Raw genomic sequence first — 24,860 nt, 5'->3', positions numbered from 1 at the left:
TGGAATACGAAATGAAGCAGGGCAAAGACTAATAGAGTTTTGCCAAGAAAATGCACTGGTCATAACAAACACCCTCTTCCAACAACACAAGAGAAGACTCTATACATGGACATCACCAGATGGTCAACACCGAAATCAGATTGATTATATTCTTTGCAGCCAAAGATGGAGAAGCTCTATACAGTCAGCAAAAGCAAGACCAGGAGCTGACTGTGGCTCAGACCATGAACTCCTTATTGCCAAATTCAGACTTAAGTTGAAGAAAGTAGGGAAAACCACTAGACCATTCAGGTATGACCTAAATCAAATCCCTTATGACTATACAGTGGAAGTGAGAAATCGATTTAAGGGCCTAGATCTGATAGACAGAGTGCCTGATGAACTATGGAATGAGGTTCGTGACATTGTACAGGAGACAGGGATCAAGACCATCCCCATGGGAAAGAAATGCAAAAAAGCAAAATGGCTGTCTGGGGAGGCCTTACAAATAGCTGTGAAAAGAAGAGAAGCAAAAAGCAAAGGAGAAAAGGAAAGATATAAGCATCTAAATGCAGAGTTCCAAAGAATAGCAAGAACAGATAAGAAAGCCTTCTTCAGCGATCAATGCAAAGAAATAGAGGAAAACAACAGAATGGGAAAGACTAGAGATCTCATCAAGAAAATCAGAGATACCAAAGGAGCATTTCATGCAAAGATGAGCTCGATAAAGGACAGAAATGGTATGGACCTAACAGAAGCAGAAGATATTAAGAAGAGATGTCAAGAATACACAGAAGAACTGTACAAAAAAGATCTTCATGACCCAGATGATCACGATGGTATGATCATGACCTAGAGCCAGACATCCTGGAATGTGAAGTCAAGAGGGCCTTAGAAAGCATCACTACGAACAGAACTAGTGGAGGTGATAGAATTCCAGTTGAGCTATTCCAAATCCTGAAAGATGATGTTGTGAAAGTGCTGCGCTCAGTATGCCAGCCAATTTGGAAAACTCAGCAGTGGCCACAGGACTGGAAAAGGTCCGTTTTCATTCCGATCCCAAAGAAAGGCAATGCCAAAGAATGCTCAAACTACCGCACAATTGCACTCATCTCACACACTAGTAAAGTAATGCTCAGAATTCTCCAAGGCAGGCTTCAGCAATATGTGAACCATGAACTTCCAGATGTTCAAGCTGGTTTTAGAAAAAGCAGAGGAACCAGAGATCAAATTGCCAACATCCGCTGGATCATGGAAAAAGCAAGAGAGTTCCAGAAAAACATCTATTTCTGCTTTATTGACTATGCCAAAGCCTTTGACTGTGTGGATCACAATAAACTGTGGAAAATTCTGAAAGAGATGGGAATACCAAAACACCTGATCTGCCTCTTGAGAAATTTGTATGCAGGTCAGGAAGCAACAGTTAGAACTGGACATGGAACAACAGACTGGTTCCAAATAGGAAAAGCAGTACATCAAGGCTGTATATTGTCACCCTGTTTATTTAACTTCTATGCAGAGTACATCATGAGAAATGCTGGACTGCAAGAAACACAAGCCTGAATCAAGGTGGCCAGGAGAAATATCAATAACCTCAGATATGCAGATGACACCACCCTTATGGCAGAAAGTGAAGAGGAACTCAAAAGCCTCTTGATGAAAGTGAAAGTGGAGAGGGAAAAAGTTGGCTTAAAGCTCAATATTCAGAAAACGAAGATCATGGCATCTGGTCCCATCACTTTATGGGAAATAGAAGGGGAAACAGTGGAAACAGTGTCAGACTTTATTTTTCTGGGCTCCAAAATCACTACAGATGGTGACTGCAGCCATGAAATTAAAAGACGCTTACTCCTTGGAAGGAAAGTTATGTCCAATCTAGATAGCACATTCAAAAGCAGAGACATTACTTTGCCAACAAAGGTTCTTCTAGTCAAGGCTATGGTTTTTCCGGTGGTCATGTATGGATGTGAGAGTTGGACTGTGAAGAAGGCTGAGTGCCAAAGAATTGATGCTATTGAACTGTGGTGTTGGAGAAGACTCTTGAGAGTCCCTTGGACTGCAAGGAGATCCAACCAGTCCATTCTGAAGGAGATCAGCCCTGGGATTTCTTTGGAAGGAATGATGCAAAAGCTGAAACTCCAGTACTTTGGCCACCTCATGCGAAGAGTTGACTCACTGGAAAAGACTCTGATGCTGGGAGGAATTGGGGGCAAGAGAAGGGGACAACAGAGGATGAGATGGCTGGATGGCATCACTGACTCAATGGATGTGAGTTTGAGTGAACTCCGGGAGTTGGTGATGGACAGGGAGGCCTGGCGTGCTGCGATTCATGGGGTCGCAAAGAGTCGGACATGACTGAGCGACTGATTTGATCTGATCTGATCTGAATGTAGGAAATCCTATGCAAGCATCCAATTTCTATTATCTTAGTCCTGGGAGTGGCTTGCCACTCCTCTCGCTCCTGACAGGTACTGATAAGGAACAGAGGGGTCAAGAGATATAGGAAACAGCACACAGGAATCCTACAGTTAAACATTCCCAGACAATTTCATGCTATTTTAATTGATTTTTATGCTATTGGTCAATGCTCCTGAGGACATTATGAATTTCTTATGAACATTATATGTATATATAGATTCATATTTGTCCATAGGATCAACATTTTAAATTAAGTATAATCTTTTCTCATTTGGTCAAATATCACATAATTCTACATGAAAATGAGAGGGTTGTTGTTAATTCTGCAAAATCAAACTTTTACATTGTATTTAATTTAAGTAAAGAAGACATTTAAAAATTCCTAGCATGAATTGGTAGCTGTCTTTATTTCTCTGCAAATATATCTTTACATCTAAAACTTGGCAAGGCCCATGGACATCTGACAAATGCTTATCTTGCTTTCAAGAACATGCTTTCAACAGTCATAACTCATTAATGAAGCTTTACTTTAACATCACATTTCTATAGTCACTTGCATAGTTATATTTTCTACCAAGCAAAAGTCTGGTTTCTTAATTTTTTCCTGTTATAAAACTCCAAACTTGAAGACTTTTATTTTTTAAGATATACGTGCACATTTTATAACACAAAACCAGTAAGTACTAAAGATAAAAACTGTTGGAAGCATATACTGACTCTAAAAATCCTTTCTATATCTTATAAGCTTTTGCAGAAAGACTAACAAGAGGAATTCCAAGTAAATGTTTTCATGGCCAATGAAAACATAAGGAAACTTACAATAAAATCTAAAGTAGAAAAACATATTTTTTCCCTGATAGCATTTATCAGTATATCTGTAACAATATACTGCTGATATGAGAGAGGAGCTACCCCGCATCCGAGGCCAGGGGCGGTGGCTGGGAGGAGCTACCCCACACCCGAGGCCAGGGGTGGCGGCTGGGAGGAGCTACCCCACGCCCGAGGTTAGGGGAAGCGGCGAGAGGAGCAACCCCACATCCAAAGAGTGGTGGGTGCGCAGGCGCAGAAGGGCCTAGAGGAGCTACTCCATGTTCAAGGTCAAGGGGAGGGGCAGTGAGGAGATACCCCTCATCCAAGGTAAGGAGCAGCAGCTACGATTTGCTGGAGCAGCTGTGAAGAGATACCCCATGTCCAAGGTAAGAGAAACCCAAGTAAGACGGTAGGTTTTGCAAGAGAGCATCAGAGGGCAAACACACTGAAGCCATAATCACAGAAAACTAGTCAATCTAATCACACTAGGACCACAGCCTTGTCTAACTCAATGAAACTAAGCCATGCCCGTAGCACAACCCAAGACGGGCGGGTCATGGTGAAGACGTCTGACAGAATCTTGTCCACTGGAGAAGGGAATGGCAAACCACTTCAGTATTCTTGCCTTGAGAACCCCATGAACAGTATGAAAAGCCAAAATGATAGGATACTGAAAGAAGAACTTCCCAGGTCAGTAGGGGCCCAATATGCTACTGGAGGTCAGTGGAGAAATAACTCCAGAAAGAAGGAAGGGATGAAGCCAAAGCAAAAACAATACCCAGCTGTGGATGTGACTGGTGATAAAAGCAAGGTCCAATGTTGTAAAGAGCAATATTGCCTAGGAACCTGGAATGTCAAGTCCATGAATCAAGGCAAATTGGAAGTGGTCAAACAGGAGATGGCAAGAGTGAACATCGACATTTTAGGAATCAGCAAACTAAAATGGACTGGAATGGGTGAATTTAACTCAGATGACCATTATATCTACTACTATGGGCAGGAATCCCTTGGAAGAAATGGAGTAGCCATCATGGTCAACAAAAGAGTCCAAAATGCAGTACTTGGATGCAATCTCAAAAATGACAGAATGATCTCTGTTTGTTTCCAAGGCAACCATTCAATATCACAGTAATCCAAGTCTATGCCCCAACCAGTAAAGCTGAAGAAGATGAAGTTGAACAGTTCTATGAAGACCTACAAGACCTTTTAGAACTAACACCCAAAAAAGATGTCCTTTTCATTACAGAGGACTGGAATGCAAAAGTAGGAAGTCAAGAAACACCTGGAGTAACAGGCAAATTTGGCCTTGGAATACGGAATGAAGCAGGGCAAAGGCTAATAGAATTTTGCCAACAGAATACACTGGTCGTAGCAAACACCCTCTTCCAACAACACAAGAGAAGACTCTATACATGGACATCACCAGATGGTCAACACCGAAATCAGATTGATTATATTCTTTGCAGCCAAAGATGGAGAAGCTCTATACAGTCAGCAAAAGCAAGACCAGGAGCTGACTGTGGCTCAGACCGTGAACTCCTTATTGCCAAATTCAGACTTAAATTGAAGAAAGTAGGGAAAACCACTAGACCATTCAGGTATGACCTAAATCAAATCCCTTATGATTATACAGTGGAAGTGAGAAATCGATTTAAGGGCCTAGATCTGATAGACAGAGTGCCTGATGAACTATGGACTGAGGTTCATGACACTGTACTGGAGACAGGGATCAAGACCATCCCCATGGAAAAGAAATGCAGAAAACCCAAAATGGCTGTCTGGGGAGGCCTTACAAATAGCTGTGAAAAGAAGAGAAGCAAAAAGCAAAGGAGAAAAGGAAAGATATAAGCATCTAAATGCAGAGTTCCAAAGAATAGCAAGAACAGATAAGAAAGCCTTCCTCAGTGATCAATGCAAAGAAATAGAGGAAAACAACAGAATGGGAAAGACTAGAGATCTCGTCAAGAAAATTAGAGATACCAAGGGAACATTTCATGCAAAGATGGGCTCGATAAAGGACAGAAATGGTATGGACCTAACAGAAGCAGAAAATATTAAGAAGAGATGTCAAGAGTACACAGAAGAACTGTACAAAAAAGATCTCCACGACCAATATAATCACAATGGTGTGATTACTCACCTAGAGCCAGACATCCTGGAATGTGAAGTCAAGTGGGCCTTAGAAAGCATCACTGCGAACAAAGCTAGTGGAGGTGATGGAATTCCAGTTGAGCTATTCCAAATCCTGAAAGATGATGCTGTGAAAGTGCTGCACTCAATATGCCAGCCAATTTGGAAAACTCAGCAGTGGCCACAGGACTGGAAAAGGTCAGTTTTCATTCCGATCCCAAAGAAAGGCAATGCCAAAGAATGCTCAAACTACCACACAATTGCACTCATCTCACACGCTAGTAAAGTAATGCTCAGAATTCTCAAGCCAGGCTTTAGCAATATGTGAACCGTGAACTTCCAGATGTTCAAGCTGGTTTTAGAAAAGGCAGAGGAACCAGAGATCAAATTGCCAACATCTGCTGGATCATGGAAAAAGCAAGAGAGTTCCAGAAAAACATCTATTTCTGCTTTATTAACTATGCCAAAGCCTTTGACTGTGTGGATCACAATAAACTGTGGAAAATTCTGAAAGAGATGGGAATACCAGACCACCTGATCTGTCTCTTGAGAAACCTATATGCAGGTCAGGAAGCAAGAGTTAGAAGTGGACATGGAACAACAGACTGGTCAAATAGGAAAAGCAGTATGTCAAGGCTGTATATTGTTACTCTGCTTATTAACTTATATGCAGAGTACATAATGAGAAATGCTGGGCTGGAAGAAGCACAAGCTGGAATCAAGATTGCCGGGAGAAATATCAATAACCTCAGATATGCAGATGACACCACCCTTATGGCAGAAAGTGAAGAGGAACTCAAAAGCCTCTTGATGAAAGTGAAAGAGGAGAGTGAAAAATTTGGCTTAAAGCTCAATATACAGAAAACAAAGATCATGGCATCTGGTCCCATCACTTCGTGGCAAATAGATTGGGCAACAGTGGAAACATTGTCAGAATTTATTTTGGGGGGCTCCTAAATCACTGCAGATGGTGACTGCAGCCATGAAATTAAAAGACGCTTACTCCTTGGAAGGAAAGTTATGACCAACCTAGACAGCATATTGAAAAGCAGAGATATTTCTTTGCCAACAAAGGTTCTTCTAGTCAAGGCTATGGTATTTCCAGTGGTCATGTATGGATGTGAGAGTTGGACTGTGAAGAAAGCTGAGCACCAAAGAATTGATGCTATTGAACTGTGGTGTTGGAGAAGACTCTTGAGAGTCCCTTGGACTGCAAGAAGATCCAACCAGTCCATTCTAAAGGAGATCAGTCCTAGGTGTTCTTTGGAAGGAATGATGCTAAAGCTGAAACTCCAGTACTTTGGGTACCTCATGTGAGGAGTTGACTCATTGGAAAAGACTCTGATGCTGGGAGGGATTGGGGGCAGGAAGAAAAGCGGATGACAGAGGATGATATGGCTGGATGGCATCACCAACTCAATGGACGTGAGTTTGAGTGAACTCTGGGAGATGGTGATGGACAGGAAGGCCTGGCGTGCTGTGATTCATGGGGTTGCAAAGAGTCGGACACGACTGAGTGACTGAACTCAACTGTAACAATTATCTCACTTTGCTAAAGCCTTTATTTCATAAGGATAATGAAGTAAAAGGTTGAACTTAAAACACATCCCCCCCGCCCCCACCAAGGGATGCAGTGAGGATCAAGTTCAGGGTAGAGAAGGTAATGGAAGAGAGTGAGTGGTTCTGGAGTGAGCCAACCACTTACTATCTGAATGGCCTTGGGCAAGTCAGTGTTCCTCACTTTACTTTCCTTACCTGTAAGATGGCAATGAAAATACTGTGTGTAAAGTACCAAGGAGATCAAACCAGTTAATCACCCCTGAATACCCATTGGAATTACTGATGCTGAAGCTGAACTCCAATACTTTGGCCACCTGATGTGAACAGCTGACTTATTGGGAAAGACCCTGATGCTGGGAAAGGTTGAGGGCAGGAGAAGAAGACGGTGACAGAGAATGAGATGGTTGGATGGCATCACTGATTCCATGGACAAGAACTTGGGCAAACTCTGGGAGATGGTGAGGGACAGGGAAGTCAGGTGTGCCAGGTGTGCTAATGGGGTTTAAAGAGTTGGACACGACTTGGTTACTGAACAACAGAAGTACCACCAATACAGTGCTCAGTGCATAGTATTTACTGAGAAAGCAAAGAAAAAGGAGGAGGGTGAGAAGAGGTAAGAGAGAGAGGGATGGTTCCCCCTAGCAGTGGAGAAGAGTCCAGCTTTGTGTGATTCAACTGGACTCAAGTCCTCGAGATCGTGTTCTTTGGTAAAATCTAGTCTGCTACAGGGACATAAAAAGTGAAAGTTATATAAAAAGAAGATACAAAGTTAGAATCAAGAGTGAGAGAAAGTTTGCCTAGACCAAATGAACAGAAATGAAATGCAGTGAGCAGGATCTGGAATTCTGCTAGCGGCACTGGGCAGCCTGCTACTGCTGCTAAGTCGCTTCAGTCGTGTCCCACTCTGTGCGACCCCATAGACGGCAGCCCACCAGGCTTCCCCATCCCTGGGATTCTCCAGGCAAGAACACTGGAGTGGGTTGCCATTTCCTTCTCCAATGCATGAAAGTGAAAAGTGAAAGTGAAGTCGCTCAGTTGTGTCCAACTCTAGGGACTCCATGGACTGCAGCCTACCAGGCTTCTCCATCCATGGGATCTTCCAGGCAAAAGTACTGGAGTGGGGTGCCATTGCCTTCTCCAATTGGGCAGCCTAGACCTTAGCTTTTTTCAGAAAGAAAAAGTGAATGATTAGTCACTCAGTCGTGTCTGACTCTTTGTGACCCCATGGACTGTAGCCAGCCAGACTCCTCTGTCCATGGAATTCTCCAGGCAAGAATACTGGAGTGAGTTGCCATGCCCTCCAGGGGATCTTCCCCACAAGGGATTGAACCCAGGTCTCCTGCATTGCAGGCAGATTCTTTACCATTTGAGCCACTGGGAAAGCCCCCAGGATATTTTTCAGAATAAAAGGGAATAAAATCCTCTACACAGGATGGGAGGTTGGAGGAACCTGCTTGAAACATACGTAAGGAGTAGAAAGGAAGAGACAAAATTGTCCTTCTTTACAATCAAATGCTTGCCCATATTCAAAATCCAAGAGACTCTAGAGGTAAACCTGATCCTAAACTTCAAATGGAAATGCAAAGGACTAAAATAGTCCCCTAAAATTTAAGAGAATAGAGGCGAGAACTTGACCTACCAGATAGCAAGACATAAAAAGCCATGTAATTATGGTAATGTGATGTTTGTTCAGGACTAGATAAAGGGAGATGCACAGAGTCTGGAGACAGAACCTCAGATATATGAGAGACAAGATATTACAGTGGGCTTCATAAGAGGAGTAGGCTAAAATGTTTGGGAGACAAAAGAGGAAAGATAACACATAATTAGACCCTGACTTCACATGATACATGGAAATAACACCCAGGTGTATTGTAGACTTGAATATGATTTAATGGGCCTATGCAAATTCCAGTGTCATGCTGGTCACTTATTTCCTGTTAGCTTCATCTCTGAGCCCTGTCATAGTCATTCTGTGTTAGGGTAAGCTGCATTTATTTCCTGAAATGATTTAGAAACAAGAAGGAAAACGTTTGATCATCCTTAAGCTTCTCCTGTACACCTAGAAACTAACTGCTGCTTTTCTCCCACTCCACACCAAGTCATGAGAAGTTCCTGATTCGGCAGATAAACAAAAAGCTTACTTCAGCTTCTTTTTAAAAAATAAGATATAAAGATTCTTAAAGAACATAGGGGTGGATGACTAACTAATACCCTGATGGGTATTAGTTACCCACATAAACACTCATATGAATGTAGCCATTAAGTGCAAAAGAAAATACAGCTTTTGATATTTGCTAAACTTGTTTAGAAATTAAATACATAGAAAATAGTAGTGCTTTTGAAAAATTCTACACTGGGTATTTCCTTTATTTCTCCTAGGTTTGTAGCTCTTTTTTACTTTATGTAATACTGATACATTTCAGCCGATTAACAACAAAATACAGAAATATTTAATCCCAGAAGCAATTCTCATGCAGTCATTGAAAATACAAACTATCTTTATAAATCCATTTAATTTTAACTAAGTCTTTATTCTAATATGTATATTGCTGTAAGAGTACAGTAAAACAGAGTCTCAAAAATTCTAATGTCTCTGCTAGAAAAATAACAACATACAAATTCAGCTCTCTGGCAAAGGAGGCTAAGATTCAAATACTTTGTTAAGCACTTTAAAGATTTCAATAGATTATTTGAAAATGGGATAGAATTTGGAGAGTAATTTTGATGGATAGATGCTTACAAATAAAGAATTAACAATTTTACAGTTCAATCTAAAAACAGGGCATAAGACAGATACATACAGAATATGACAGTAATCAAAATAAACCTAAAATGAAGAGAGAAGATTATATCATTTCTAATCTCTGTACAGTTCAGTCATATCACTTACTTGGGCTGTGTCTCTGTGGAGTTTCTAGTATCGTCTATGCTCTTATGTATGACTGCATTTGGGTTTATATGAAGAGTAAGATCAAGCCACAGTGATCAAGATCATTGGTCACAAGCCAATGAGAGAAGTGACTTACTTCCATCTAAGTCTCTTCCTTCATTTCTTAGATGAAATGTGCCCGCCTAAAAGTATAAAGACTTCCAGTTATTCTTGGCATTTTATAGGATCTCTTATATAAATAACCTGAGTTATTTGCATACAGTTAGTAAAGTCAAAGTTACAGCTGTCTATTGCTACATGTTCGTTTATTTTTAAAGTCTTTTTTTTTTTTTTTTTAAGAAAAAGAACCATAGGTCCCAAGAGAAAAAGAAAATTTGAGAGTGAGTAAACCCTCTTTACAGATGTATACACAGCTTGCTCCTCACCTCACTAGCTCTCCTTGGTGAGTCCTCCGCTAGTCCTTGGCTGACCACCTCCTCCCCAGAACCCTCCTCAAACAACCTCTTCCTTTACCTGCTCTGTGTTTATTCATCACAGTGTCTGGCAACACAACGTATTTAATCTGTTTGTATTCATCCTCCCCCAGTGCTACGTAAGCTCCATGAACAGCATGTCATTGGATGAATGTCCCAGTGTATATTTCCCCACAAGTCATTTTTTAATTTTTTTTTCAAGTCATATTTTAAAAGAGGCTCTCTAAATTCTCATTGCAGGTAGTATATTTCACTTGCACTGTTATAAGGGCTGAAACTAAATCCCCCTAACCAAGGTCCTTGACTGAGTTTGTAGTTAATCTCTTGGTTTAAAACTGTATTCCCCTTCTTGTCCCCTCTGACCTCAATATTGTCCTAACAGAATACTCACCAACCAGAGTCAGATGACTAAGATCGCTGTTGTTGATAATATTTTTAGTATACCAAGATGACTATTATCACAATCATAGTTCAGTTCAGCTCAGTCACGTCTGACTTTTTGCATCCCCATGGACTGCAGCATGCCAGGCCTCCCTGTCCATCACCAACTCCCAGAGCTTATTCAAACTCATGTCCATTGATTCGGTGATCCCATCTAGCCATCTCATCCTCTGTCGTCCTCTTCTCCCACCTTCAATCTTTCCTAGCGTCAGGGTGTTTTCAAATGAGTCAGTTCTTTGCATCAGGTGGCCAAAGTATTGGAGTTTCAACTTCAGCATCAGTCCTTCCAATGAATATCCAGGACTGATTTCCTGAATATTAGGATGGACTGACTGGTTCTCCTTGCTGTTCAAGGGACTCTCAAGAGTCTTCTCCACACCACAGTTCAAAAGCATCAATTCTTCGGTGCTCAACTTTCTTTACAGTCCAACTCTCACATCCATACATGACTACTGGAAAACCATAGCTTTGACTAGACAAAACTTTGTTGGCAAAGTAATGTCTCAGCTTTTTAATATGCTGTCTAGGTTGGTCATAACTTCTTCCAAGGAGCAAACATCTTTTAATCTCATGGCTGCAGTCACCATCTGCAGCAATTTTGGAGCCCCCAAAAGTAAAGTTTGTCACTGTTTCCACTGTTTCCCCATCTATTTGCCATGAAGTGATGAGACTGGATGCCATGATTTTGGTTTTCTGAATGTTGAGTTTTAAGCCAACTTTTTCACTCTCCTCTTTCACTTTCATCAAGAGACTCTTTAGTTCTTCTTCACGTTCTGCCATAAGGGTGGTGTCATCTGCATATCTGAGGTTATTGATATTTCTCCCGGCAATCTTGATTCCAGCTTGTGCTTCATCCAGTCCAGCATTTCTCATGATGTACTCTGAATATAAGTTAAATAAGCTATCATAATTAATCCACAAACCCAGGTTGTTTCTCAAGGGCAAGGTGAGCTAACAGACCCCAAAGCATGGACCACCTGGCCAGAGACATCCTGTGACTCCCAAAACTTCAATTAAGAAATGTCACAGAAGTGTCACAAACCAATAATTAATCCCAGCCTTTTGGTTCTTTCCCTTAAAAAATAAAAGCCTAACGAAAGACCAAGCTGGAGTAGATCTGAGGCCTGCCTCCCACTCCCTTGCTTGATGTCCTGCAATAAAGCCTTCCTTTCCTGCAAACTCCCACTGTCAGTTTGGCTTTACGTGCTGTGTGTACATGAGCCCTTAGCTTGGTTTCAGGGTCATTTTGTTTAAAGTAAAACTGGAGGGAAAGATTTCCCTATGGCGACTACAAATTGGCAATTGCCATCTACAGCTATAGGGATTAAGTCATGTGCTACTGCTGCAGGTGACTTTCAACTCTCCCCTGAAAGGAACTCAAGCTGGAGAACAGAAATGAGGCACTTTCTTCTCTGGGAATACTGGCAGAACAGGTCTTCAGATAGATTCTTTTTATTTCCTCATATCCGGAAAAGCACTAACATCCTTCTTGGTGGTGACTACTCCTTGTGAATAGCAGTAACCTTCACAAGACTAGCAGAAAGTTTCTGCAAAAAATATGTGCTTGATTACATGTACTCTCCCTTCATCAAAATCACATATATGCTGACCTTCCCCCTCTACCTCTTTGGAGTAATTTCCTAGAGCTATCTGTGTCTCCCAGGTTATAGTCCTCATTTTGCCCCAAATAAACTTCACTCACAACTCCCACATATACATTTTTTTTAAATCTCCACCTATGTCTTGTTGATGAATCTTAAACAGATTAGTAACAAATGCCTAAATGTTTTAGAAATTTATTTTTTCAGTCTTTAGTGCATAAATTAATTCCAGCTTCAATATTAGAACAGCTCAGTGAAAAGGTACAGCTAAATAAGTACCTGTCAGGATATTACTGAACCTGCAGATTATCCATGAAACATTTTAATGACAGTCTAGTTTTTAACTTCCAGAAGGCAACAATAGCAACCTATCAATTATTTAATATTTCCTATTTCTAACTGCTTTAAAGTTTGAAAAGTATTTGCATATCCATTTATTATAAACATCGAAATGAAAATAAATATATATATATATATATATGTGCATGCATGCTCAGTCATGTCCAACTGTTTGTGAACTCATCAATTGTGACCTGCCAATATATATTAACCTATAAAAATTCTAATTAAGAAGATACAAGTACAGGACTTCTCTGGTGGTCCAGTGGTTAAGAATCCTCCTTCTAATGCAAAAGTTGCCAGTTTGATCCCTCGTTGGGTAACTAAGATCTTACATGCCTCAAGGCAGCTAAGCCTGTGCACCATACCTAGAGAAGAAGCCTGCGTGCCACAAATGAAGAGCCTGTGCATAGCAGCCCCCCACCAAAAAAAAAAACACAACACACACACACAAGTACAGCCCGTTACTGCCAAAATGATATATGTCACTCAAAATCAAGTGCAAATGGAATGGAAGCAGTCCAAAATTAACACATTGCATTAATTATCTTTCACTGAGTTTTAGCTTACATTTTAAAAAAATCTTTTTGTCCTCACCTCGATTATTTTTAATCCCCATTTCAGAGATGAAGAAACAGAGATGCAGGTAGATTAGATAAATTGGCCAGGAATTTGGAATGGGACAAGCTAGAATGAAAGCCTAGGCCTTCTGATGATACATTTAATATTCTTTCCCTACATAATGCTTCAGTAGAAAAAAAAATTAAATATGAAAAAATAATAGCACTTTGCTCATTTTCTGGAACGATTTTTTGCTTTACAACCCATTCTGCTTGGCTGGCTTAGCTGGCAGAGAACAAATCATCAGTCAGGGGAGGGGTAGCCATTTGCTCCTTGGTCACTGATCAGCACAGGCTGTCCTAGAGGCTGCCCGCTGCCTTTGTGTGTGTAGTGTTCACACTAGCGGTTCCCTGCTGCTTCTCTGCCTCCTTATCCTCGTTCTGCCCAAATGTGGCAGTTTAGTCACTCACAATGCCCCCTGAGGTTCCAGCTGCCCACCGACCAACACAACTATCCCTTCAATGTGGTCTTGCCGCCTCCTGGGCAGCACAGCAGCAGCCTAGTGCCCTTCTGCTCAGGAACCACATATTTCCCCCCTCTCTTCTCCTGTCCCCAACCCAAGTGGGAATACTGCAAAATCCTCTACTACCAACTGTAGGACTTGGGCAAGTTATTAACCTGTCTGTGCCTTAACCCCTTCATCTTTAGATGGAAATTTACTCCAACAAATATTTATTGAGTACTTAATCTCTGCCAGGTGCTCTTCTGGATAATAAGAGGTAAAGAGGTAAACAAAAGAAGACAAAAATCATCACCCTTGCAGAGCATTCTTATGATAGTAGTAACTCCCTCATAGGGTTTTGAAAGCATTTAATGAGTACACAGTGCTTCCAAAAGTGCCTGATGTATAGTTAGAGATCTGTGAGTATTAGCAGTTGTTAATATCATTAGCAAGTGTATGAAGAGGGGATCGGTTTCCTTCAAGAGTCTACGCTGATGAATTCTTGCATTCTCTGTAGTTAGGTTTTGGAACTAAGAGCCGGGAAGAAAAGCACTTGCAGGGCAACTTTTATTTTTCTTGTTGCTTCATCCTCTCCTGAGGAGAATGAACACAAAGTCAACTCTTTGTCTGATAGAGGGAAGGGAAATGTGAGAAACGCAAGATGAAACCCCTTGTGGATCACTATTTCACAGCTCCCTGCCCCCAGTGGGGTAATTATTTCTTCATGCCAGGTGCCCTTTATGGATACCCTGTGCATCTAGATTGGACTGCATGAGACGTAACTGTGAATAAATGTGGCAATTTGTTACACTTTGTCCACACAATCATTAGAAGGACTATTTTAATTTGACTGTATCTTCCTTTCCGCCATTACTCCCAAGCTGGAAGCCAACTGATAAAATTATCAAGTTCCTAACTGCTGTTTAAAACCCAGTATTAACTCAGAGTCCAGTTTTTTCTTGTTTTCCTTATCCTCCAACCTGCACAGTAGTGTGCTCTCTCAAGGTACTGATGAGACTTCTGGTCTGGAGTACTGCCGGCTGGAGCCCCGGTATTGGAATTCCAGCTCCGCTGCTTTCCAGCTCTGGAATCTTAGGCAGTTCCTCACCCTCTCTCAGCATGTTTCCTCTTCTATAAAACAAACGGTGATGATAAAAAATCATTCTTATCAGAGTAGAAAGGATTAAACAGGTTAATATATTCAAGTAACTCTGCATTGCTTGGCAAGTGGTTACTGCTTGTTAAGTTTGAGTGATTATTACACATTTCTTCAATAATGGAAATATAATATTATAAAAATAGCTCACATGTTAGTTCCTTATTTTTTTTTTTATTTTGGTAAAGGGGAAGTGGTCAGTCAAACCCATTTCTACTTTTCTAACTGCACTGTTGATGGAAAAAGAAGGAAGTCTCCAGGAGAACCCCACAGAGCTTCCTTCTCAACTTCTAAAGTTTTCTGGTATATTTTACTTAATCAAACAATTTCCTTTTCATAGTCAGTTATTTGAGAATCTGAAAACATCTAAAACTGAAGTATTTAAACCTGGGATTAATAAAGCAGGAAATGAGAATATGTTTCTTTTTCTGCTCCTAGCCTATTTGGGTAATTGAAATGTACTTGCAAACTTTTAGTATCTGTTTTCCCAGATTTCAACAGGGACAGCACAATTTTTCTTACCTGATGCTTCAGGTACTGTGAAGAATAATGCAATAATTAACACCAAGAATGGGAATAAATGTTTTTCTGCCTAGACTTTTGGCTGAAAAAGGATTCCCAGATATAAGAAAATAATATAAATAGATAATATTTGTTGATTGCTTCCTGTGGGCCAGGCATTGAACAGAGGGCTTCCCATGTATTGTCTCATTTAATGCCCACAAAGTGATATCATAAATAGTTACATAACTTGAGTGTGGTTACATTACTGACAAAGGCTTGTCATGAAAGCATTTCTAGATGTAAAATTCCTTAAATATTTGAATCTTATTCATGAGGTTGCATGTTTACTCTTCTATCACGAATGAGGAAAATAGGCATCAAAATAGAGTAAGTTAACTTGTTTTTCAAGAATTTTCCAGATTCAATTACTGTCCCCTCTGTATCATCACTACACATACTATAGGAGGAAGGACCATGATTAAACCCCACCTCTGCCTTCACCCTGTCCTGTTACCCCAAAGTGGCTCATCTCCTCTAAGAATGTCAGTCCTAGGAAAAGAAGAGTTAGCCATGTGACCTCCAAATTCACTTTCTGCTCTATTATTCAACGACATAATTTTCCCTGAAGACATTTCCCCTGTCTTACCTAAACAGCAAGTCCAAAGGGACACAAAGTTCATGGACTGTAGATTACAAGGGCACAAGCTATTTTGTCCTCAAATTTAGCAACACAGACAAGATACTCAGATCAAAGGAAGGTCACCCTCTCTAATAATCCCAGGTCACAGGATGGGAGGGATTGCCTCTTTAGAGGCACTGAAGTAATACACACAGGAGTGTAATTTAGAAAGAATGTTTTGGTGAGAGTAAACCCTTTTCTAGAACTTAGTATGCCTCAAGCAACCCAAGCTGTATCTATTAAAATGATTTGTATATTTGAGTTTTTAAAATACATTTTGAAGACATATTAATGCAAAGAATTGTGTTTTTCCCATGAAATTCAGCAAAATGAAATTTTGGAAAAGAATGTATCCAAAAATTTCCAGGACTCTGTAACAAGCTGACTAATAATAGCAAACACTGCTATTTGTGCTAATCAGTTACTTAGTACTAATGTTTTAATTTGTCAAATTCTCAAAGCAACAGAGCCAGTATTTTAGCCAGTTAATGTGCCTTCAGAGTCTTTGTTATTAATCACTGCAATAGATGGTCTCATAAATATATCACTAGGCTGAATTAAATAATAAAACTATATTTATGATAAATATATTTCTGTATTATTATTTAATATAAATATAAGTCTATGTTTCTAATATATTTATATTCATTTGTATTAATTAAATAAATTTTATAAATATTTATGTGCATCTTACTTATGCATTTGTTTGTTATTTATGGTTTGTTTGTTATTTATATTTCTTACTCTACCAGGCTTCCATCATTTGCTGACACTGTTTCTTAGGATTATTTAACTATATATTAGCCTGGCCATACATATCAAACAAATTTCTGATCTAAATTCTTTCTCCTAAGCATTTTTTTTTTTACCATTTCATTCTAGAAACTGATTTTGATGCCTTTGTATCAAGTGTGTAGGATTTCTGCAGAATCTTTCAGATTGGCTTATATTGCAAATAGGAAATTGCTTAGAACAAAGGAAATCTTGGTTTTGCTGACACAACTAACATCTGTTGTCCTGTGTCTACAAAGGAAAGAGAGAATTCTCCAGTGAAACGAGAATTCTAAGTGATGACTACAGAAATTAGATGAAGCTTCAATTCTTGGAATACAGACTTATACAAGACTATGAAAATAAACACCATTGTTATAAGCAAAGGAGAAGCAGTTTTCATCTACAGCAAATTAACAGATCCAGAAAACAATGAACAAAGTTATGCTAAAAATTATTTTTCTGGCCTCCAGAATAGTTTTGCTACATGAGTACTTCAGTCCTTCATGAGCGTGAGCCATATGGAGAGAAAGCATCATTGTTTTCATCAAGTTGCTGAATGCTGGGACCTAGCCCATGAAGGCTGGAAATGGTATGTTTCCTGGCAGTATGTATGTCTTTTATTAATATAAACAGTTTCAATAGCTCATAGCAAGCTACAGGCTTCAATTAGGATGAACCACTGTAGTCTGGAGGAAAAGATCCCAAATTGTCTCTAAGGCCTGGGGTTTGTACGAATTTTTATAAAGGGCTTCCCAGGTGGCTCAGTGGTAAAGAATCTGCCTGCCAAGCAAAAGATGTGGGTTCGATCCCGGGTCAGGAAGATCCCCTGGAGAAGGACATGGTAGTCCACTCCAATATTCTTGCCTGGGAAATCACAGGACAGAGGAGCCTGTTGGGCTGCTGTCCATGGAGTCACAAAGAGTCAGACACAACTTAGCAACTAAACAACAATAATATAAATGGTAAAAAAAAAAATTGGACATCTGTAGATTTGTGTCACAACCAAAAGAAGATAGATAAGTGTAATTCTGAGAAGAATTGAATTCTTCCTAAATATTAAATGGTCCCTATGGCCCACATAAGAATGTCAGATGTCACTATGCTGTGATCACAATGGTTTTGTTTAATTGCTTGCAGGAGTGGTTTTGACCATTTGGCTATTTACTTCCTTCCTCAAAATCCATCTGTTTTCCTCTCAAAATTCTATTCCTTTCAAAGAGGGCAAGCCTCAATCAAATACTTCTGTTTAATCAAGAAATAAAAAGCACAAAGAAATGAGTAATTAACATGAGATTATCATCCAGTTAACATTTATACAACCAAAGCATTGGAGAAGGCAATGGCACCCCACTCCAGTACTCCTGCCTGGAAAATCCCATGGACAGAGGAGGCTGGTAGGCTACAGTCCATGAGGTTGCAGAGAGTCGGACACAACTGAGCGCCTTCACTTCACTCACTTCACTTCATACTTTATCACTGGAGAAGGAAATGGCAACTCACTCAGTATTCTTGCCTGGAGAATCGCATGGACAGAGGAGCCTACTGGGCCATGGTCCATGGGGGTCACAGAGAGTCGGACACGACTGAAGTGACTGAGCCCGCACGCGAACAACCAACATGTATTGAACACTAGTACTAGCACCATGAGATTTCTCTTAGAAAGATACTTTTTATAACATGTGCTTTTGGATGTCTCATAAAAACATTTTAAAAGAAAAAACTTTGTAAGAAAATTTTCAGTTTTCCATCACTATCTTAGATAAAAGATGCTTTGATAGACAGGTATAAATATTCTCTTTGCCATGCAAATTTATCCCCCTACTGCTTATGCTGTTTGTTAAAAGGACCCAGTTTTCTGTAACTGAAGCAACACTTGGAAAGAAGATTTGCTAAACAATTGACAATAATTTTATGATTTGTTTGGCAAGTGTATTTTCAGTATGCTCTAATAAATTTATATTTTGGTTTTTTAGTGGTTCATGAAATATTGAGTGACCTAATTCCATTTCCCAAAAGACAAGACTAAAGAGCAGATTTTAGGTTAATGGAGACTTGCTAATTGCAGACATTTGGTAAGGCTCAATTTGAATAGAGAAGCTTTCTTTTCTATAAATAAATAGAAATTCATATGAAACTGTTTGTTATATTGACTTAAACTTCAAGTTAATAGGCTGCTATGTTTTTGTAAGTGTTCAGAATCAAATCTTTGTCTTTTATTTCTTCAAATGTAGTGGTGCTTCTACCTCAATTTTAACGTTCTCCTCGTTTTCCAATTTAAAAGAGCAGATAAGAGATAAGTGCTCCGGATGACAGCAAAGTCTCTTCAGTTACACAGCTCAAGCAAAATGGGGCCCAGATGAATATCAGCTACCAAGATTAAGTCACTGTTCATGGTTCATTTTTCAGTTTTAGAAAACACCAAGTATTATAGTCTTTTTTTAAAAAGAAAAACCAAAGTCATCTTTTATCTTTTACTGAAGTCAAAGGCAACTTTTAACACCCTATGAATTTCGAAAAGTGAAGTTTGAACTTAAAGCCAGTTGAGTGTTAAGTTTTAGTTCTCACTCTTTGTATCCTATGCATTAAGCCCTATTTATAAATTCAAAGAATAAGGATAGCAAAACTCCTAAAAATGTGCTTAAAAAAAAAAAAGTGTTCCACCACCATCAAAAAAGAAAGAAAACACTTTTTTAAAAGTGTTGAAGCTTTTTGTGCATTATCTTGAAAGTTATATGATGGATAGGCTCAAATTAAATGTATGGATTGATCTCCTTTTCAGGAACTGAAAAATCACAATTCTTATACATCCTTTACTTGGAGTTTTAAAAATCGTTTTCTCTTTTTCATTGTTCACATCTTTAGTTTGAATCCTATGTTTCAACTTCCAAACTTGTTCTTTCAAGCAGCTGGTTAAGCATGACCTAATAGCAACATATGTGTGTATCCCCATACCACACTAAATGAAGGTGTAAGTATACAAAAGGTGTATTCAGAAAGGACAAAGAGATGAAGGGAGTCAAGCATACACAAAACATTTCAAAAAATATTTTGGCAGACAAGAAGTAAGTTGGAGGAGTGGCACTTGATTAAATCCATTCCCTCATAGCTCAGTCAGCAAAGAATCCACCTGCGATGCAGGAGACATGGGTTCAATTCCTGGGTAGGGAAGATCCCCTGGAGAAGGAAATGGCAACCCACTCCAGTATTCTTGCCTGGAAAATCCCATGGACAGAGGAGCCTGGTGGGCTACATTTTATGGGGTCGCAAGAGTCAGATACAACTTAGTAACAAAACCACCACCACCAGTCATAGTTACGACCCAAGTTTCCTAAGGGTGGAGAGGACATATGCTGAGAAGACATCATCCCAACAAAATGGAAGAACCCATAAGGCACTAGGAACACAGAACCCACAAAAGTGTACTTGAGATTCAGGGCAGAAAAAAAGGAGATTGGTCAAAAGTCAGCAGGGAAAGCCTTAGATTGCTAGTTGCCTTATTCTTTCTCAACCACCAGTGCCCATCAACCAACCCTTCTAGCTTTAAAAAAAAAAAAAAAAAAGGAGGGGGAAAAATGTGGGGAAACAGAGACTATGCAAGGTATGAGATATAAAATCAAATATTATAAGTATTGAATTATTTTCTTATATATAACTTTGGAAAATAATTTCCAAAAAATTAAAATGAGAATATTGCAATCAACTGGAGTACTTAGTATGTTTCTTTCATGATAGCAATAGTTGTAGGGCTGTTTAAGGCACATGGCAGATCTGTAATGGAGATCTTATTAGACCTATTATGCAGATAAGAAAATTAAGCCTTACAGGAATTAAGTAAGCAATTTATCCAAGGTCAAACAGCTGTTAGGTAGTGGTCCTAGTACTCAGACTCAGTGCTGTTGATTATAAGCCTTATGCTTATACTGCTATCCCTAAATTCTTTGAAAAATTTTGGTTTGCAATCACTCTGAACAAAGGGAAGACTCTGAGATAAAGAAATAAGCGTAGTGGAATGTGCCCTGTAAATTTTGTTGTTGTTGCTGTTTAATCACTAAGTACTTAGAAGTTCCAAATTTGCCACCAGGGAAGCCCTCCTGCAAATTTAGAACTTCTAATTGCTTCGTTGTTTAATTAGATTGATGAACTTGAAATGTTAAGACTGGTATAAATACTTATAACTATTATGTTTTCTCTAAAGCAGCAAATAAACAAAATTAAATTTAGAAATGAAAATTAAACTGAACAACGTGGGTCAATCCTACCCAGAGTTTCTTATCTTTTTTTCTGTTAGTCATTTCCTCTGACGCTTGTTTTTCTCTGTGCCTAGTGAGTTCTAAACTCATCCTCTGATGGAAATTTTCCTGTGGTGAACAGTTGAGACCAAAGTACCTAATGTGATTTATACCCCTTTAAATATTTGCATTCTTTACCAACCTCTGTCATGTTGTTCAAATATCAATTTGCATATTCATATATTGATTCTGCACAGGAAGAGTTGGGCAGAGTCATCCTTCAGGAGAGCTCAGCTGAGGTGGGGAATGGAGAATTGAGTAGAGTCGGTGAAAATGTGGATTTGTGGGCTGATCTGGAAGGAAAATCTTTACAGCATATCTTTTGTCCATCTGCCTCATCTAGCATTTTTAGGCAGGCTGAATAAAATGAAAAGTCTATCCAGAACAATAGTAAACATGGGGGAAATCTGCGTGGTAAAATGCTTTGTGAAGATCATATGCAAATGGTGGACAGGCAGTGCAGTGCTGCCCACCTGACATAAGTCAGGTGAGGCTAAGGATGGGCTGAGGCCCTTGACCTTGTTCCAGCCTCCTTAGCTTGTTCACAGCAACAGGGAAGCTGTTCCTCCCCACTGCATGCTTGCCCAACTGGGAAGACCTCAAAATTATGAGCCTGATTGGATTACCTCAGGTCATTTTATACTGGAAACTTCAGGACAATGCTCGACCATAAATTACACTGAACATCTTTTCCTTCCACTCCAGTTTCATAACGTCTGCTAAACAGACTTCTGATAAAAATATGTCTTTAAGTACTAAGGTTTGCAAGCTCTGGGTAAAAGGCTGTAAAAGTCAACCTTTTCAAAGACCTACAAATGAAACACCAAAAGCCTGTTAAAATGAATTGCCTGATAACCTTTCTCTTTACATTTTTTTCTGCTTTAACTGTATTTTTTATCTCACTTTTTCCTTCCTGTAGAGTTTTTTTTTTTAATGTTTCACAGTAAAAGCACATTTTGGTGCATAAAACACATTCATGTTGGTGGTGGAAATTTGTTACTTTATTGGTAAATTTAATATACTCTGTCACTGTGAAAAATTTGTGGTTTTATGCCATGGATGAAATGATCAATTTAGCTACTCTGCCATGTATATAGTGATAATATTCAGGCAAAAGGAAGAGACCAAAATTTTTTCTTCAATTTGTTTGGCTATTTTTCTTTACTCCAGTAGTAAATATTTTGTACATAATTTTTTTGCATGATCTCTTTGTTAATTTTTAGCACAGGAATTGTTGAGTAATTGGTTATGTGCATTTTAAATGATAATACCAATTGTAGACTGATATCTAGAAAGGTTGCACAAACTAATTCTCCAGTTAATAGGACTTAATGCTAATTATTTTATTCTTTTTCACTCTTATGAGTAAAAACATCTCATAGCTATTATTGTTTTGGTTTTTACTTTTAAATCTTTTTCTTTTTGTAAAATGAAACATGTACAGAAAACCACACAGAAAAAAATGTGCATCTGAGTGCATTATTATAAGGTAATGTGTGCACATTCAGTTGCTCAGTCATGTTCAATTCTTTGCAACCCCATGGACCATAGCACACCAGGCTCTTCTGTCCATGGGATTTTCCAGGCAGGGATACTGGACTGTGTTGCCATTTCCTCCTCTAGGAGATCTTCCTGACCCAGGGATCAAGCCATGACTCCTGCATCTCCAGGACTGGCAGGTGAGTTCTTTACCACTGAGCCATCTAAGAGGCCTTTTATAAGGTAAATGTGATCCTAACTTTTTCATACTGTTCATGGGGTTCTTAAGGCAACAATACTTCTCCATTGGACCACGTTTTGTCATAACTCTCCACTATGACCCGTCCATCTTGGGTGGCCCTACACAGAATGGCTCACAGTTTCATTGAGTTAGACAAGGCTGCGGTCCATGTGATCAGATTGGTTAGTTTTCTGAGACTGTCGTTTTCATTCTGTCTGCCCTCTGATGGAGAAGGGTAAGAGGCTTATGGAAGCTCCCTGATGGGAGAGACTGACTGAGGGAGAAACTGGGTCTTGTGCTGATGGGCAGTGCCACGTTCAGTAAATCTTTAATCGAATTTTCTGTTGATGGGCGGGGCTGTGTTCCCTTCCTGTTGTTTGACTTGAGGCCAAACTATGGTGGAGATAATGAAGATAATGTGACCTCTTTCAAAAAGTCCCATGCAGGCACTTCAAAAAGTCCCACGCAACAGCAAAGGAAACTATAAGCAAGGTGAAAAGACAACCCTCAGAATGGGAGAAAATAATAGCAAATGAAACAACTGACAAAGGATTAATTCCCCAAATATACAAGCAGCTCATACAACTCAATACCAGAAAAACAAACAACCCAATCAAAAAGTGGCAAAAATACCTAAACAGACATTTCTTCAAAGAAGTCATAATAGATGGCTAACAAACATGAAAAGATGCTCAACATCGCTCATTATTAGAGAAACACAAATCAAAACTACAATGATAGCAGCAGACTATGGAAGCAATCTAGATGTCCATCGACAGATGAATGGATAAAGAAGTTGTGGTACATATACACAATGGAATACTGCTGCTGCTGCTAAGTCACTTCAGTCGTGTCCGACTCTGTGCAACCCCATAGACGGTAGCCCACCAGGCTACCCCGTCCCTGGGATTCTCCAGGCAAGAACACTGGAGTGGGTTGCCATTTCCTTCTCCAATGCGTGAAAGTGAGAAGTGAAAGTGAAGTCGCTCAGTCACGTCTGACTCTTCGCTACCCCATGGACTGCAGCCCACCAGGCTCCTCCTTCCATGGGATTTTCCAGGCAAGAGTACTGGAGTGGGGTGCCATTGCCTTCTCCGCAATGGAATACTACTCAACCATAAAAAGGAACACATTTGAGTCCGTTCTAATGAGGTGGATGAACCTAGAACCTATTATACAGAGTGAAGTGAGTCAGAAAGAGAAAGATGAATACCGTATTCTAACACATATATATGGAGTCTAGAAAAATGGTACTGAAAAATTTACTTACAGGGCAGCAAGGGAGAAACAGATATAGAGAATAGACTTACGAACATGGGGAGAGGGGAGAAGAGGGTGACATGTATGGAAAGAGTAACATGGAAACTTACATTCAGATCAGATCAGATCAGTCGTTCAGTCGTGTCCGACTCTTTGCGACCCCATGAATCGCAGCACGCCAGGCCTCCCTGTCCATCACCAACTCCCGGAGTTCACTCAGACTCACGTCCATCGAGTCAGTGATGCCATCCAGCCATCTCATCCTCTGTCATAAAATAGATAGCCAATGGGAATTTTCTGTATAAACTCAAACAGGGGCTCTGTATCAACCTAGACGGGTGGGATGGGGAGGGAGATGGGAGGAAGTTTCAAAAGGGAGGGGATGTATACATATCTATGGCTGATTCATGTTGAGGTTTCACAGAAAACAGCAAAATTCTGTAAAGCAATTATCATTCAATAAAAAATAAATTAATTAAAAAAAAAAAAAGAAAGGTCCCATGCAGGCACTGCTGCACTCAGTGCCCCCAACCCTGAAGCAGGCTACTGCCAACCCACACCTCTGCCAGAGACTACTGGACGCTCACGGGCAAGTCAGGGTCAGTCTCTTGTGGGGTCCCTGCTCCTTTCTCCTGGGTCCTGGTGCACACAAGGTTTTATTTGTGCCCTCCAAGAGTCTGTTTCCCCAGTACAGTGTAAGTTCTGTGGTGGGGTTAAGGCGACCTCCTCCAAGAGGGCTTATGCCATACCCAGGTCTACTGCACCTAGAGC

General features: G+C 39.8%; 2 protein-coding genes across 3 annotated transcripts in view; one reads left to right on the top strand and one right to left on the bottom strand.

Moving 5' to 3' along the window:
* HPGDS (hematopoietic prostaglandin D synthase) overlaps positions 1 to 10,237 on the bottom strand; it is a 37,921-nt gene extending 27,684 nt beyond the window's left edge. Inside the window, exon 1 of one of the 2 annotated variants that reach the window (XM_070790883.1) lies at positions 9,791 to 10,237. The gene's annotated coding sequence lies outside the window, so the exon portion shown is untranslated. The remainder of the gene's footprint in view (positions 1 to 9,790) is intronic. The other variant, XM_070790882.1, reaches the window with a different exon arrangement.
* PDLIM5 (PDZ and LIM domain 5) overlaps positions 1 to 24,860 on the top strand; it is a 402,175-nt gene that overhangs the window by 30,879 nt on the left and 346,436 nt on the right. The gene's annotated exons all lie outside the window — the stretch shown is intronic.

The sequence above is a fragment of the Bos indicus genome, chromosome 6 (genome assembly GCF_029378745.1).
Source record: "Bos indicus isolate NIAB-ARS_2022 breed Sahiwal x Tharparkar chromosome 6, NIAB-ARS_B.indTharparkar_mat_pri_1.0, whole genome shotgun sequence".
Taxonomy (NCBI): domain Eukaryota; kingdom Metazoa; phylum Chordata; class Mammalia; order Artiodactyla; family Bovidae; genus Bos; species Bos indicus.
Note: the sequence above shows the minus strand (reverse complement) of the source record. Positions and strands in the feature narration are given on the sequence as shown.